Here is a 15,554-nt window from a genome sequence, read left to right as displayed (position 1 = left end):
GCTGCCAGAAACTTCCACTGTGTCCGACAGAGCCAAGACCAGCCAGCTTTAGGATGGAGTTGCTGCTGGCCAAGGCCGAGCCCATCAGTGACAGTGGCAGCACCTCTGGGATAACGTATTTAAGGAGGGGGAAAAGAAATGAATAAGAATTTGTGAGAGAAACAACTGTGCAGACACCAAGGTCAGTGAGGAAGGAGATTCCCCTGCAGCCTGTGGTGAAGACCGTGGTTAGGCACGGCTTTGGAGATAATCTTAGGAAGTTATTGAAGAAAAATGGGTATATTCGCATGTTTTCTGTGCAAATTGATGCATTTCATACAGAGTAGGAGCCTCTCACGAGATAGAGGTCATGTTTAAGCTCTTTGTTAGAGAAAGGTTTATTTAACCATTTTGTTTAGCAGACTGTAAGGTACTCTGAGCCCTCTAGTGGTTGGTCACCCTCTGAAATTCTCATTCTAACGCTCTATACACTAATACAATAACCCCCCACCCTTTGTTTTCAGTATCAGCACGATTTTTGTTGTTTTATTTCTTGAGGATTTTCTTATGACTGCTTTTCTACACATAGGAAATGAAATAGTAAGAACTTATTATTAATCATGCTGAGAGTTTGGGCTGTTCAGACTGGAGAAGAGAGGACTCCAGGGAGACCTTATAGCTCCTTCCAGTACCAGTACAAGAGAGCTGGAGAGGGACTCTTGACAAGGGCATGGAGTGACAGGACATGAGGGAATGGCTTTAAACTGACAGAGGCCCGGTTTAGATCAGATCTTGGGAAGAAATTCTATATTGTTGAGGGTGGTGAGGCCCTGGCACAGGTTGCCCAGAGAAGCTGTGGATGCCCAATCCCTGGAAGTGTTCAGTGCCAGGTTGGATAGGGCTTGGAGCAACTTGGGATAGTGGAAGGTGTCCCTGCCCATGGCAGGGGGGTTTTAATGAGACTCCACCCAAGCTATTCTCTGATTCTATGAATTGGACTATTTCTATTCTAATGATACATGACACACCTTCATGACACATGATGCTCTTCTACAAGGGAGTTTTACTTTAAATACCAAGAATATGGGCCTGTTTCTACAAAAGGGATGATGGCCTTGTGGTCACTGAGGGCTTGTCAGGCACCTAGGCACACCAAGCATTTTGATACAACAAATGTTGGGAAAAGGTGTCAATATTTGCAGAAAGGAAGGCAGGAATTGCATTCTCTCATGTTAGATCTGAAAAAGTGAAATAGGTTTCATAGTTCTCTGACAAGACGGGGCAGGAAGGAACTGGCTCTAAACTGCAGCAGTCACAGGACTGAAATTTAGTGATAAATAACTTGAATTAAGTTTTCTTGAAACATGTAAGGGTTGCATTTTTTGGAAATAAGATGATCTGTAAATATAAGAAAGTTGGGGTTTTTTAGTAGGCCAATATAATGCAATGTTTGAAGGAAACAAGAAAATACCTATCTTATGAAGATTTATTATTTTGTCTTATGTTCTTATCTTGGTATGAGATGAATCATGCAGTCAATGGTTCCTTTATTCACTCTACACCGGTGGATGCTTGCTAACAGTTTCCAGTAATAGAATGGGGGAGGCAAAAGAGTTTTTCTTTTTCAGGTCTGTGTTTTCCAGATAGCTCAGCTCCTCTTGGCCTTTTTCACAAACCTTAAAAATATTTACCACAGAGCTCTCTATATTTATCAGGATTCAGGGCTTGTGTACGTGTAAGCATTTTCACAGCTTGGCTGATTGCATTCATCATGCTTCAGTGCTAGGTGCTTCTTTGTTTTTTCCCCTGGCTGATTGCTGGGAAGATTTCTTCCACAATCCCAACCCTGACACAATCTTTTCTTGCCCAGATGGGGGGTCAGGGCTATGGAACTCAGTGCAGGTGTGTTACCCAGCAGATCATACGGTCGCAGTAACAGATTTTTCTGTTAAGAAACTCTGACTAACTGTGAAAAAAGGCAGCCAATTTTTTTTCCTTAAAGCCTTTTTCACTAGAAACAGAGAGGGATAAGCAGAAACTGTAGTGTGGGCACATAGCTCAGGAGCATGTCAATGAAAAAATTATCCGGTAAAAGGGGAAAGAAATAACAAAAATACTTATATTCCAGCTTGAAACATTTCAGGTTATTCCTGTTTTTCAGATCCATTTGCTGCTGTTTATGAAGTCCAAAGAGCAGAAATGCCCACTAGACGAGCAGAGAAAACTCTAGAGGTTCAACCATACAAGCAGAATAAGGTACAGTTTTCTCATTAAAAGATTCTTTAAAATGTTCACAATAACCCTATTTCTGTAATGCTGTGAAATTCTGTGATCTGCAAATTACGTAAAGGAATCTAGGATACTTAAAATATACTTGGCATCTATATAAAATCTTCTTTTCTTTGAAAAAACAAAACCAAAAAAAACAAAATCCAAACCAACAGGAATGAAACCTTAAGTCAAGCAGACAAGTGCAATTTAGTATCGTGAGCATTTAGCCAAAGTCTGTGTTATCTGTAGAGTGACACACAGTTCTTACACATTCACTGTGTGAAACAGTTAAAATGTCACCAGTAGTTGGTATTTTGAGACTATTTATTTTATAGAGATTGAAGTACATTGAGTTGTAGACATGTAGGCAGTACACCCATGAACTAATGTCACAGAGCAGATGTGTGTGACCTTCTCAGGTGAGGCAGCTACTCCTTTGATCTCACATGGAGACACTGAGTGTGCACCAGCGAACACACCTCTGCTTCAAGAGAGGATTTTCTCCATTGCCATATGTGTCAAACTCCTCTTCTCTAGAGGATTTTTTTAAGAGGGAAATTAGGCTAGACTTCTGCATTCTGCAGTTAACCTTTCATCACAAAAATATTTGCTTTTGTAATGGAGAACAAAAATTAAAATTGCACAGCAGGTGGCAGTCCCGGTCCTGCTTGATTTTAGCCTAGTTTGTACCTGGGAGGAAAAGTCAGGCTTCCAGAACTCTAGTGGGCACCACTATTAAACAGCTGTCCTTTCCTTTCTTGGAAGCAGCTGATTTTTAGCAAAGAAATGGAAATTACCTGGGCCACTGGTCGCTGCCATACTACAAAGGCAGAGTGGTTCGGGGGAAGATCACTTGAAAATAAAACCAGTAAAGTATGAGAGCAGCACAACTCACTGGCAATGTGGGATAGAACCCGTGGTGTAGATGTAAGCTGTGTCAATAGAATGTCAAAATAAATGGTAAATCAAATTCTTGATAATCCTGCTTGAGTACTGCTCCACAGCCACCCCGACACATCTGCCTGTTAGCAGAAACAAGAGGGTCCCACAGTATATTTTTGGATGTTGAATGGCCAGAATAATCTGAAATACTTTGGCTAAACTGCAAGGAGTAGAACACAGTAGTGTAAAGCTTGAAGAACTGAGGATGCAAAATTCTCTAACAGATCTTGAAATTTAATTCCTGAAATGTAATTCTTCCCTCTCCTCATCATTCTCCTCTTAATTCTTCCCTCCTTGAACCTTAAAAGGGGAATATGTTAGGAAAAGGGAGGGGAGAGGTTCATATCTTCTTTGCAAATGGGGTAGTTTGCTTTGAAATGTCATGAACGATAATTCTCAGCAATTCCTCTCATCAGCTGCAGCATTTGCACCCTTTCTGTCTCCAGACAGGTCTAAAAACCATGACATTACTATTGAATATTACACATCCTTGTTCACATCCTTGTTCAGTTTCCTTGCCTGGCCTATGGGGGAAAAAGCAGGAATCCTTCTGGGAATATATTGATCATTAGATAAAAACTTGACAGCATTTATTTATAATTACTTTGGGTTAATGGCATTTAAAACTAGATTTGCTAAAACTATTTGTTTATTTGCCTGAATGTGACTTTTCCCATTTGGCTGAGGTATCACCTAACATCCAGGGGAATGTCTTAGACCCACAGACTTAGGAGGTTATTAGGCTTAGTTGGTCTTATTACTGTAGACTTCCTGAGGTATTGAATATGGCTTGCTTATTTTAAACTTTTTAATCCAGTATTAAGAGGAATTGCCATTAAGTTACACCATAGAAAAATAATAAGTCTAAAGTTAAATCTCGTGTGGTTGGTTCAAAACTGTTTAAGCCTCCTGTTCATCACAAATCCTCTAACACTTTTCCTGAACTCCATTATGTTTGTGCCAACACTTTCTACAGCACATGAGCCAGCCTTGTGCCCAGTGTAGCACCAGAGAAGTCAGTGGGTTCGTACTGGAGATTAATTTCACAATATTTGATAATATCTCGGTCATCTAAGTCACTTCCCTCTTAGTAAGCACAGAGCCTGTGATGCTGAAGTCAATAGAAGCTCATTAAGTACCTGATCCAGTTCTCATGGAGTCTGTTTTTTGTGAAAATGTCTGTTCTTGTTCCTTTGCTTTGTGTGATAACTTCCCAGGTTTAATTACGTCTATTTACAAGACAAATGTTGAAAGGTCCTAAATTTTGTGCATGGGATGTAAAGTCATAGGAATTGCATCGAAGTAGCATTTGCTGGCTTTACTGTGTAAAAAAAAAAGAAAATTGGAAACAAGCCTCAGAAATTAATGGATAGGTTTAGCATTATATGAGTAGCAGAAGTAAAAGGAGATGCTTGGAAATTAGTAATTTTTTTCTGTAGTACTTCCCCTGCACTGCAAATACTCTATGTGCCTCAAGTGCTGTTGTAGCACTTTGTAGAGGAGTATAAAAGTATTTAATGTTTGAAATTATTAATATGGGGAAAAGGATGAAACAGTAGTATTGATTATAAATCTAATTTTGTGAGTAAACTTGAAGAAGAAGTTGGTGCTTTAGCACCACACTTGGGCTGTGAGGAGAGGAAAGGTGCTGCTGCTGCACTCCAGTGTCCTGGACTGACACTTGGGCTACTCCCAACTTTTCTCCTGCAGGGTGTTACTGTCAATGCTGATCAATAATGCCTGAAGGAAAAATAGCCATTCTGCTGTTTGTAGCCTTGATAATGAGGAGATAAGTGAGGCATCTCATCAGGCCCAGTAATATGGTTGGATCAAATAATGAAAATAATATTCTAAAACTTGGTAAGACATGGAATTGCTCAGGCTGTTTGTTCAGTGGGTACAATGTACCTTTTGTTACCCTGCCTATTTTTGCACTGCCTTCTCATTTTCTCAAGCTGCTACAAGTCTTTTATGTGAGGATGCTTCTATCGTGTAATAATGAAGGAGTTAAATTATCTAGGTAACATAGGCTAAAGCTGAAACTCCCCGGCATCATCTTTCTTAACTATCATTGTCTGGTAAGAAAATAGGCAGGTAAGGGACACTGTTCATCTGAACAAGAAGAAACTGTTATCAGGGTATTTGTCAGCTGTGTGTAATACTGATACCTGGGCAGGCCTGTGGAGCCAGATCCCATGGCAGATATGAGGGGTGTCTGCTTTCAGGCAGTTTTGGGTTCTGAATACAAGAGCAGCAGGGGCAGAGAACAGCTCAGAATCCAGTAGTTCCCCTTCCCAACCCAGTGCCTGTGAACTCGCTGTCAGAACTCAGCTTCATTCGCACGCATTTTACTTCTTCCACAACTACTACAACAATTATTTTTGCAAACGATTTGCATATATAGTGTCATGTGAATAAATTAAATAACTGACTCCAAGAATCAACTTGTAATAGAACCACTGACAGAAACAAAAGCATAGTCCTTAGAGGTATTGTGTAAATGAAGCATATTCTATTAATATTTCTTGCCTGTATGACGTTAATTGTAAACCTGAGGAACAACATGTACCCGTAGGTAGCAGCCACTGATATGACAAACTGATTGTGCAAGTAGAATTCTCTTCTCTTTTCATGGCAAAAGGGAAGTCCATGTCACAAGTGTGAGCATAAGAGTCATAGTTTTGTTACCTTTACCACAGTGTTACAGACTGAATTTCACCTGGACTCTCCATTAAAAGTGCTTTTACTTTACAGATCTGAGTGCTGAGTGAAATCCTTGATCTCACAGGAAGCTTTTTAAGCTAAGAATTTCAAATATCTTTTTGAAAGACACGGTGTTAAGCAGCACTTCCCATCTTTGTCTGGCATTTCTGTTCTTTTTCATGGGCAGACGTTCTGTGTACCACAAAGGTTATGAATGGAAACAGATCAATTTAGATGCAAAGATTTTGACAATGAAGTTACTATGCAAAGGAAATGTTGACTTGTTGACCGGAAAATACTATTAAGAATGTAGGAACTTGTTACTCTGGCATCTTTGTCCATGTAAGCAAGAGCTTTTATAGATCTAAGTGGACAGGAGAGGTAAAAGTGTATGTGGGGAATGTTTTGTGGGTGACTTCTAAACAATCTGAAAAAGGTGACCAAGAAAAAAGAATCATATTTTTCTTACACTGTTTATGTAACATACAAAATTGCTGAAGGGGTCTGTACCACTACTGCAAACTGTGCATAAATAACACTTCTCTCCTGGAATTTGTGTTCCTTTTTCAATGGTCCACAGTGCTATGGAGGTAACTGTGCTGGGCTGATGGCAAACAATGCAGTGATCAACCAGCCTCTGAAGAAAGAGGCTGTGCTAGAAAAAACAAGATATGACTGAAAGCTTTGCTGCAAAGGTAGAATTAAGAGAATGTAATTTGAATTCTGTCAAAATCCTGACTGTTTTGACAAGCTGGGTAAATGAGCTTCTTATAGGTACACTGTCTAGTAAATCATGACAGAAAGCTGCAAGACTGTCTTGTAAGGACTCCCTTGCAAGTTCAGGAACAGGCTGAGACAGAACTGCTGGAGCATGTCAGGGCAGATTGGCAGCTTGCTGTAATTGAGACAGGATGTGCAGAGCATTTTAGTACAGGAAGGATACCTACTTGCTTTAAAGCATATACAATACTTGTGTCCTTGGGCTAGAGTTTTGTGTTGAGACTCCATCATTTTACCCTCTGGGCACGGCAACCTCTGAAACAAAAAGAGAGTATATCTGATGAAAGCAGGATTAGTTTGTACTGATTCTTATAGGGATTTACAACCATGGAAACAGATGTTCCAAGAGTCATTTACAGATTGTTTAAAAAAAATCACACAAGGCTGTTCATAATAACAAGATGACTTCATAAGACTTGTATAGTAGATTGCCAATCTATTACCAAATAATTTTCAGAAATTTCTCTTAGATGTAATTTTAAGTGAATAAGTATAGAAAAGAGCTCACAATTCGTCAGTGTTAAGGACTATTTGTTATATTTTTTTGCTTTAAGAAATGAAATAGCAAAAACCAACAGAAACACACCATTTAATCTTTGTGTGATAGGTGAATTGTTACATAGGGAGCCAGTTACTGTAAAATGAGTAAGTCTTCCTTTCTGCACCAAACTATGGTTTGGGCACAAGATTAGGTCTGTCCTTCATGCAATCTACTGATGCATATTTGCCCCTGAGACTTACAGGAATGACTACAAACAGATAAGCAATAAGTTGAGTCATTCTAACCTTAGCAACAGTACTTCTCACAGTACAAATTTGGAGAATTATGTGCACATGCAACTGCTCCCTGTGAGAATTATATGCATGGGAACATCACAGAGAATATTGCTTGTACTTCCCTGTTTCACGTGCCTTGGAAATGCAGCAGAAGTGGCAGCCAGCCCACAGACATACATGCTTAGGACTTGTGTTATTTTTTGAAATAGAGTATTGTATTTTTATAAAAATTGAGCTCAGATGAAAAATTGGAACAGAGTTAACATGAAAATTTTTTTTTATTTTTTTTTTTTTTTACTATCTAAATAAAAAAAAATTATTGTGGAAAAAATATTGATTAGGAGCTGTCCTTGCTGTTTCTATCAAGACAAACTTCTGCCATTACATATGTAAATAGAAAAACTATTGAGGTCAAGGTCCTCACTGAATTTTAGTCTTTGCTCTAATGAATTCCCAAAATGGTTTCATACTAAATTAGGGCATCATATTTAAAATGCTATGATTCCTTTAAAGGAAACTGTAATACTCAAGAGATATTGATGATGAAAGTATGGAACAGACTGGAAGAAGACAATCTTTTAGCCCTAATCTATCCTAATCTAATGGGCTCTTTGTAGTAAGTCTGGCTTGTTGTGGCTGTTAATTGTGGTTGTGCACTTTAGACTGGATCTTGTGAAAACTTACATAAAACATTTCATTTTTTTATACCATTTCATTTTATTTCTTTTTAATGTTTCTAGGCAGCACTAGAACATATTTCATTATGTGATAACTACTCAGAGTCTTCTTTGTTCAAAGTTCCCTCTAAAATCCATTTTAAATCTAGTGATTGTTCTACTAATAAGACATGTAACTGTTTGCACCAACAAAATTAAATTCAGAGTGCCACATCTTTCCTTAGATTTATTGTGGTATAGATCAAAAATATCTCTGTCAATACCACTTTCCCTTCTTAAGATGTATATTCTCCAGTCAGGCATTCCTTGTTCATACTGCATCCTGTTTGGGATCTAACACTCCCAGGCTTTGCTCCGGATGGGGCATTTCAGATGGGGTAGAATAAGAGAATACTGCAGGTGCATTCCCCTTTGGCTTTGTGCCACTCTCAGTGCTACTGCCTGTGAGTGCTTGTTGGACCCAAGATCAGTATATAACCACTTGGAGAAGAGAATTAGGGGGGAAAAAAGAAAACCAGAATTCGTGTGCTCTCATTGCTCTGGTGTCTTGAAGCCTCAGCAGGCAGAATGTTACTGTCAGGCATTACCTCTGGAAAAGAAAGCAGCTCTAAACTCAGCACACAACTGAGCAGGTAAGGAAGGTGATGTTTTTGCAAAATACAGGTGTTATGTGCAAGCAGGTACATGTTGCTGCTTCATGCATGGAATATGGCTTAAACCAATTATGTAATTACATAATGCAAGTATATGTTCAGTGCTTGCAAACTGCTGTTCATTTTTCTACACAGTGACTCATAGTGAGAAGTCATATTTGTGTACCTCAGGGGAACAAAACTGATTCAGTTCAGAAAACCTATCAGACTTTGTCTCTACTTTCCCTCTGCTCCCTTCCCCAGAGGCCCAGTATTTTGGCTGGAGGTGCAATAAGAGTTTTTTATTCTTTATGTAAAAATATAGAAATTTGTTATTCCACGACATTTGTTATAAGCAGATTTGCAGATAATACTTGAATCTGGTTTCATGTGTAAGTCTAAGGGGAGAGTGGAACTAGCTGAAAAAAACCCCATCAAAGAACAAAACAAATCATATATTTGGAAGCAGCCCCTTCTCTTAAAATGCCACTCTTTATTCACAGCCATCCTTCAGTTCCCCCTGCTTGAAATTCCTCCTTGGAATGCACTTCTTGGGAGAGATCAGTAATCCTTTGTGACACCAAATGTGTATGACTGACTGCTAGGTTGGTTTTGTTGTGTTTTCTTTTAAAACCAGAGAGTTGGTTTAAAAAGATGTGGAGTGGAAAGAAGTGTGTTAGTCCTGATCACAGAGTTCAAGTGTAGGTCCAACACACTTTGGCTTTTGCTTTCTTTTTAGTGATGTGCTCTAAGTTTATCAACAAATAGCAGAAATACAATTGAAAACAAAAAAAAAGGAAAAAGGAACACATTAAAATTTTACTGTCCTCAGACAAAACTCAGGTAACTTTTCTGGGGGAATCCTTGCTCCAAAATGACCAAGTTTGTGTACAAAGTTGTTTTCTGTTGTTTTGATTCCAGCTGTACACTCTGTGAAGAAACAGGGTTGTACTTAAGAAATAGCTGATTTCACCGGCCACTGCTCCTAATATAAATAAACAATTCACAAGGTTCCAGACACTGATTTACTACTTAGATAAGAAGTGCTAACATTATGCAATCCCTTTGCTGATATCAGCAATGAGGTGAGAAGCTGTTGACTCTCTCCAACCTTGTGTTGAATCGTGGGTGAAAACCAGAGACTTTCTAGACCTTGGCTTCGGTCTCTTCTCAACACACCTTTCTCTTCTTTTTGACTTCTGTGATAAGGACAGAAATTATCATCAGTACAGAATGATTTCACTGTCTGGGAAGTGGTGTTGTACTCATCACATCCCACAGAGGTCATTGCTCGATGTTTCTTACTGGAAAAATACAAAGCAGTTGCAACACGGGAGAAAATAAGAATCCTTTCAGTCAGATTTGATTTTAAAGATTCCATGACTTATTGTTATATAAAGGTTGTTTTAATTTTTGTTTGAAGACTCCTCTAAAATGTTTGCAAAGACATTTCAGACATCTTATAGCAAATGTCAACTCCCTGACCATAGGTTTGTCTTAGCTTGCTGTTTTGAAGCCTTTGGAGGTATCACACTTATCTTCAAGGGGTTATTAATTGACCATAGATTTATTTTTAAAAGGAGCAAATGTTTCTGCTTTGCTTTCAAAAAAGAATGTTTGGAGGCTTTCAAAGAACTGGTTTAAATGTAAATATTTCTTATGACAAACAACTGAGCAACTTCTACATCAGTAAATCCTATGTAATTCAAGCAGGCATTTGCATACCTGTAGCTGCAGAAAAGGTTTCCCATGGTGAAGTTTCTAAAGCCTCCACAGAACAAAGTATATTTGACTCCACCTCGACACCCTGTCTGTAGTAAGTTTAATTTTAGGACTCATTATTCTAATGATAACGTGACAGGTTATACTTTCACCTCAGATTGTAATTAACCAAAATTTGTTTACAACTTTGTTGAGATTATTAGTTTGACCTGGATTTCATCCTTCTGAAACAGACAAAGCATTTTTTTGAGCATCCCTGACAGCATCACTGAACCTGGATGTCAGCCAGTGGTGCCTGGCCTGGGGACATGATGGACAGACCCTGCAGGCATCGGCGTTCCCCACTGAGCTTCTTGCCATGGCACAGCTTGTTCAGGGCCAAGAAGAGGTTGATGAGGAGGTCCCATGGCTTGGTGAGGTCTCCAGTAAGGAGGGCATAAAGGGAGAGGTGAGGGGAGAGTTCCACTCAGCAGAAGTGCACAACCTGGAGGACTTGAAATCCATGTGGGAGCAAGGACACACAGTCTGCGGTAAAGAGGTGGAAGCTCCAACTTAAATTTATTGGAGGCACTGTGAAACTGCACCTGGAAAACATGAGACTTGTCAGCCTAGAAGAGAGATGAATGAGGTAATAGTGCAAAGAATCTGTGTTACAAATCTGTAAAACAAGGAGTGGCATGGAGACAGTTCAGAGAGAATAACAATTCATGGTTAATGAATGCAAAAGTCAGGGGACATCATATGGAAATACCAGACAGAAAGCACAGAACATACAGAAGTGATTTCCAGCCAGCATGAAGTTCCTGTGGAACTACATTAAGCTATAGATGTTGGAAGCTTATATGGATTAAGAAAGCAATTGTATTTTTCTTCCATTGTCTATCAGGAGCAGAAATAGGCTATGTCCAGCTCAAGGTCTCTGAGCTGCAGCAGCCCTTGTCTCCCCAGGGGTTGGCCAGACACCATCAGAAACAGCATCGTGTTCTAACTCAGGCATTGATCTGACCCATTGTGGCCTCTCCAGTGCTCCAGCTGGCTTAGGCACAAGACATGCTTCCTTACACACTAGCCAGATGCATCATGGTAAATCTAAGCTCAATTAATTCAAAACTTAAGACTATAGGAAGTACAAAATAGTTGGAACAAATTACAAATAGTTTTTCTTACCCACGTACTGTTTAAGAGAAAGATTTAGAAAATAGGCTCGTGTCAGTATTTTAGTTGAAAAAAAAAATTGTGGCAAGTTGGTTTGCCCAACCTTTCCAAAGCATTTTGGAAGGTTAGATCAAAAAAGTATTTAGTCTGCATGAAACAGATATGCCTTTGGGTATCTCGTGCAATCCAGGTCCTCTCATTAGGTGATCTGACATTAAGCAAAGCAAAGGGGTTTGAAACAAATTAGAACAAAGTGAGAGCATAACACTGCCCCAAGTGTCATAGAGCCTAAACAGAGCAAAACCCACACAGCTCAGCCTCCCTCTGAGGGAGTGATGTGCTTTTGGCTTCTCTGAGAATGAGAATTATTACATACAACATCAATTGCATGTGCAGTTGTTGGCAGAACATTTTAGCATCCTGCAAGGTGTTGTCTTTTATGGGAGCAAACTCCTGTTACCAATTATAGCAATGGCTTGTTTGCTAATTTTGCTTTTTCACACTCTGTCCCAGTCCATATGGGGCGGGGGAGGATAGTGCTGGACTTCTGCTTGGCATAGATGGAGCATGGAATGTTTCCTCTTCCTTTACATGTTATTAAGAAGTGGCATTGTTAAAAGCAAGTTATTTTGTGCCAGTTCTCTTCTGAAGAAGCCTCAGACTTCAAAACATGAAAAACCATCTGGCAAACTCTTGCATGAATCATGGGGATATTTGTAGCCTCTGGCTTTTTGAACCGCACTGTGAGTAATCCCAGTTGCTCTCGTCAGCGCTGCCGCTTATACCCATTTCTCGTGTTCTGAACAAAGACCAAGGGGGCCTCTGTCTCGGCTTTGGTGGTCTCCAGTTTGTCAGGAGAAAAAACTGGGATACAAACCTCTGAGCTGTCTGTTCCAGCCTGGAAGATCCGGACCGGCGGCCTTGCTACTCCAGGCCGGATCCCGCTCGGGAGCGCAGGGGCTGTGCCCGAGGCTCTGGGTGAGGGCGGGGGTTGTTCTGCCACGTGCCCGTAGGCCGGAGAGCCCCTCGGCTCCTGGGAGCTTCACATCACACCAACAGGCCCCGCAGCGGGTCAGGGGCTCCGAGCTGTGCCCGCGGCCTGGTGTCCGTGACACCCCCTCCACCCGCCTGCGAACCGGGGACACCCCGGGACATTTCCGGAGCCGATCAGGGTCGGGGCCCCGCGACCCCCGCCCGGCGAAGCCCATCCCGGCCGCCCCCGCCCCTTCCCCGGCGCGTCACGGCAGCGGCGGGTGGATTGGGCGGCTCTGGCGGCGGCGAGCGGGGCTCGCTCCTCCCCCGCGCCCTCAGCCATTTTAGCAGCCGGTACCGCCGCCGGTACCGCCGCGATCTCCGCCGGCAGCGCCGGGTGCGGTGAGTGTGGGACGGCCGGGTGAGGGACGGGCCAGGGCAGAGCAGAGCAGCTCCGGTGCGGTGCCCTCGCTCTGCCCCTCGGCAGCATCTGGGCGCGGCGAGGGGCGGGAGGGTCGCCCCGCTCATGAGGACGGGCGAGGGACGGGAGGGTCCCCCCGAGCACGGGGAAGGGGATGCGGGGCTGGCGCTGCCCCCGGGCCGGGTGGGCCCGCGGGGGCTCCCAGAGGGGCGGGGGCGGCCGGGTCAGCCGGGAGGGAGCGGGGGTTACCCGGGGTCAGGTCCCTCCCTGCGGCCGCGGCTCCCGGGGGCCGGGCCGGGAGGATGTGCCGGGGCTCGGCGCTCCGGGCCGGGCGGGCAGGAGCGGCCCCGGCCGCTGCCCGGAGCAGGTGCTGGCCCCAAAAGCCGCCTGGAGGTGCCGAGCGGGGGTCGGACCGGCGGCCCCGGCTGAACCCGGGCGGGAGCGCCGCTGCCCGCGCCAGCGCAGCCCCGGGCCGGGGCTCTGCTCGGGGCTCCCCCGCAGCTCCGGCGCCTCCCGCGGTTCTCCATCCCCTCCTCAGCCCGCGGAGCCGAGCGCGGTCGTTCCCACCGTCGGCCGGACCCGCTGCCCCCGCTCCCGTCCCTCCGTCCCTCGGCGCCGGGCGGGAGCCGCATCCCCGGGCGCTGCCGAGGCCTTCCCGGGGCCCTGCCCGGTGCCCCGGCGGGGCTCTCGCCGCCCCCGAGCCCCCCGCCCCCGCCGGGATGCAGAGGAGGAGCTGGGCTCGGGAGATGGGCTGATGCTGATCAGGAGAGGTGATTGCACCGCTCAGCGCATGCTTCTCTGGGCCACGTCACAGGAGCACCTGTTAGAGGGCAAGAAACGGGATGATTTTTTTCTGCTGTCCTGTTCCTCTGTGATAAATTTTGCTTTTTGGTGTTCTACAGCATCCACTCTGTGGATTTTTGAAGATTACTTGGGAAGTGAGTGCATGTGCACTGCCCAACACCCCTGCCTTGGCTGCACAGACCTCTGCTGTTCTAGTGCTGCTGTTTGCCCAGTAATAATTTTAGCATATAGCATAGCATATAGCTTATAACTTTTGGGAAAACAAAAATTAAATATGAAAAATTAAATTATGTTAGGAAAAAAAGAGTTATAGTACAAAATAGTTCAGTGAGGATGCTCAGTAAATATAGATGGAGGTTACAGAGAAATTTGGTGTCAGTTAAGGATTGCTTCATATAAAGTAAATGGAGAGCTGTAGTCCCTGAGGGTGGTAAAAGAGGATTGTCAGGGTGAGGATAATGTCTGTCCTTACTTGTTTGCTCTTTTCATCTTGGACTGTTGCAGCATAAAAATAAGAATATGACATGCTTTGTCATTTACTGTTGTAGACAAACTTGCAATTGTGGTCTTGCCAATTTCAAGGGCAAAAATTAGCAAATAAAGCTACAGATGGGCCATAGAAACATATGATTTTTTTTTTCCTTTAGGTTCTACTGTTTGATTCTTTGTGATTTGGCATCTCAGACTAAATGCAATATTACAGATATTGATTTCTTTTTTTTTCCTGAAGATGTGAAAATCTTAAGTTTTAAACAAATAAATCTCCAAAACAATTTTTTTCTCCCAAATAAGAGACAGTTAGCAAAGTTTGGTTTCATGCTTTTTTTTCTTCTGCTTTTTGTGCATGCATACGAAGTTTGTATTCCAGCACAGTTCTACAGAAGCCTTAAATATTTCCACATAAAAGTTATTTTGGAAAATATTTAATGCATTTTTAACATAGCTCTCATTTCTTTGTATTTATCAGTTCCCCTTCATTGTTGTCTTAAACTACAAAACTGTTTGAACTTAAAACAGACAATGTGCCCCCAGGAACCCTCCTGTGGTGGGGTTTTCATGAGGTCTTCACTATTTGGGTGTTTGCATCTCATGCAAACTTTACTCATGTGGAGTACTCTCTGGAACATACACTGCAAGTCTGCTGATTGAAGAATCCAACAGCAGCAGCTATAAATTTGCAGCATAATTAGAGTTCAACAGATGACACCTTCTCCTGTAGTAAGGGTTATGCTTCAGCCCTTCTATAACACTAGAGAAACCACTCTGGAGCCAATCACTACAGCAAGGCAGTGCATACAGGTATATGCCAAGATATCTGTTAAGATGTATATCTAGTAAAATAGATACGGCCTCTTTTAAATGAAGTTAATATTAAAATTAAATACCAAGCAGTAGCCTGAGCCAAGTAAACATGCAAAATCTATTGAAGTTAATGATAAATAGAGTTAGGTAGTTAACTTGACAAATGAATGAGAGCTTGTTTATAAGAAAGCTCTTCTGAATAAGGCATTGCTTAAGCTAAAAAACAGTTGGAGTTAATCATTAAGGGAAATCTTCATTGTGTACTCCACTAAGCATGTGGTCACTGTGCTTCAGGACATTTGTTTTCTCAGGAGAGAAGGAAGTTGCATGGAAGGAGGAAAGCAATTTCCTGAGAAACAAAATTTACAGTTTTGTTTCGTCTGTTCATAGTTTGGAATGCTATTTAGATGGTGCAAT

At 42.3% G+C, this 15,554-nt stretch overlaps 1 protein-coding gene across 2 annotated transcripts in view; it reads left to right on the top strand.

Annotated features, from left to right (window-relative positions):
• Nucleotides 1–12,878: 12,878 nt before the first annotated feature.
• The window catches only part of ACSL4 (acyl-CoA synthetase long chain family member 4), a 36,228-nt gene continuing 33,552 nt past the window's right edge, over nt 12,879–15,554 (top strand). The window contains exon 1 of one of the 2 annotated variants that reach the window (XM_027645197.1): nt 12,879–13,002. The gene's annotated coding sequence lies outside the window, so the exon portion shown is untranslated. The remainder of the gene's footprint in view (nt 13,003–15,554) is intronic. The other variant, XM_027645195.1, reaches the window with a different exon arrangement.

The sequence above is a fragment of the Corapipo altera genome, unplaced genomic scaffold, assembly GCF_003945725.1.
Source record: "Corapipo altera isolate COAL_440 unplaced genomic scaffold, ASM394572v1 65, whole genome shotgun sequence".
Classification (NCBI taxonomy): Eukaryota; Metazoa; Chordata; class Aves; order Passeriformes; family Pipridae; genus Corapipo; species Corapipo altera.
This window is presented reverse-complemented; position numbering and strand designations above follow the sequence as displayed.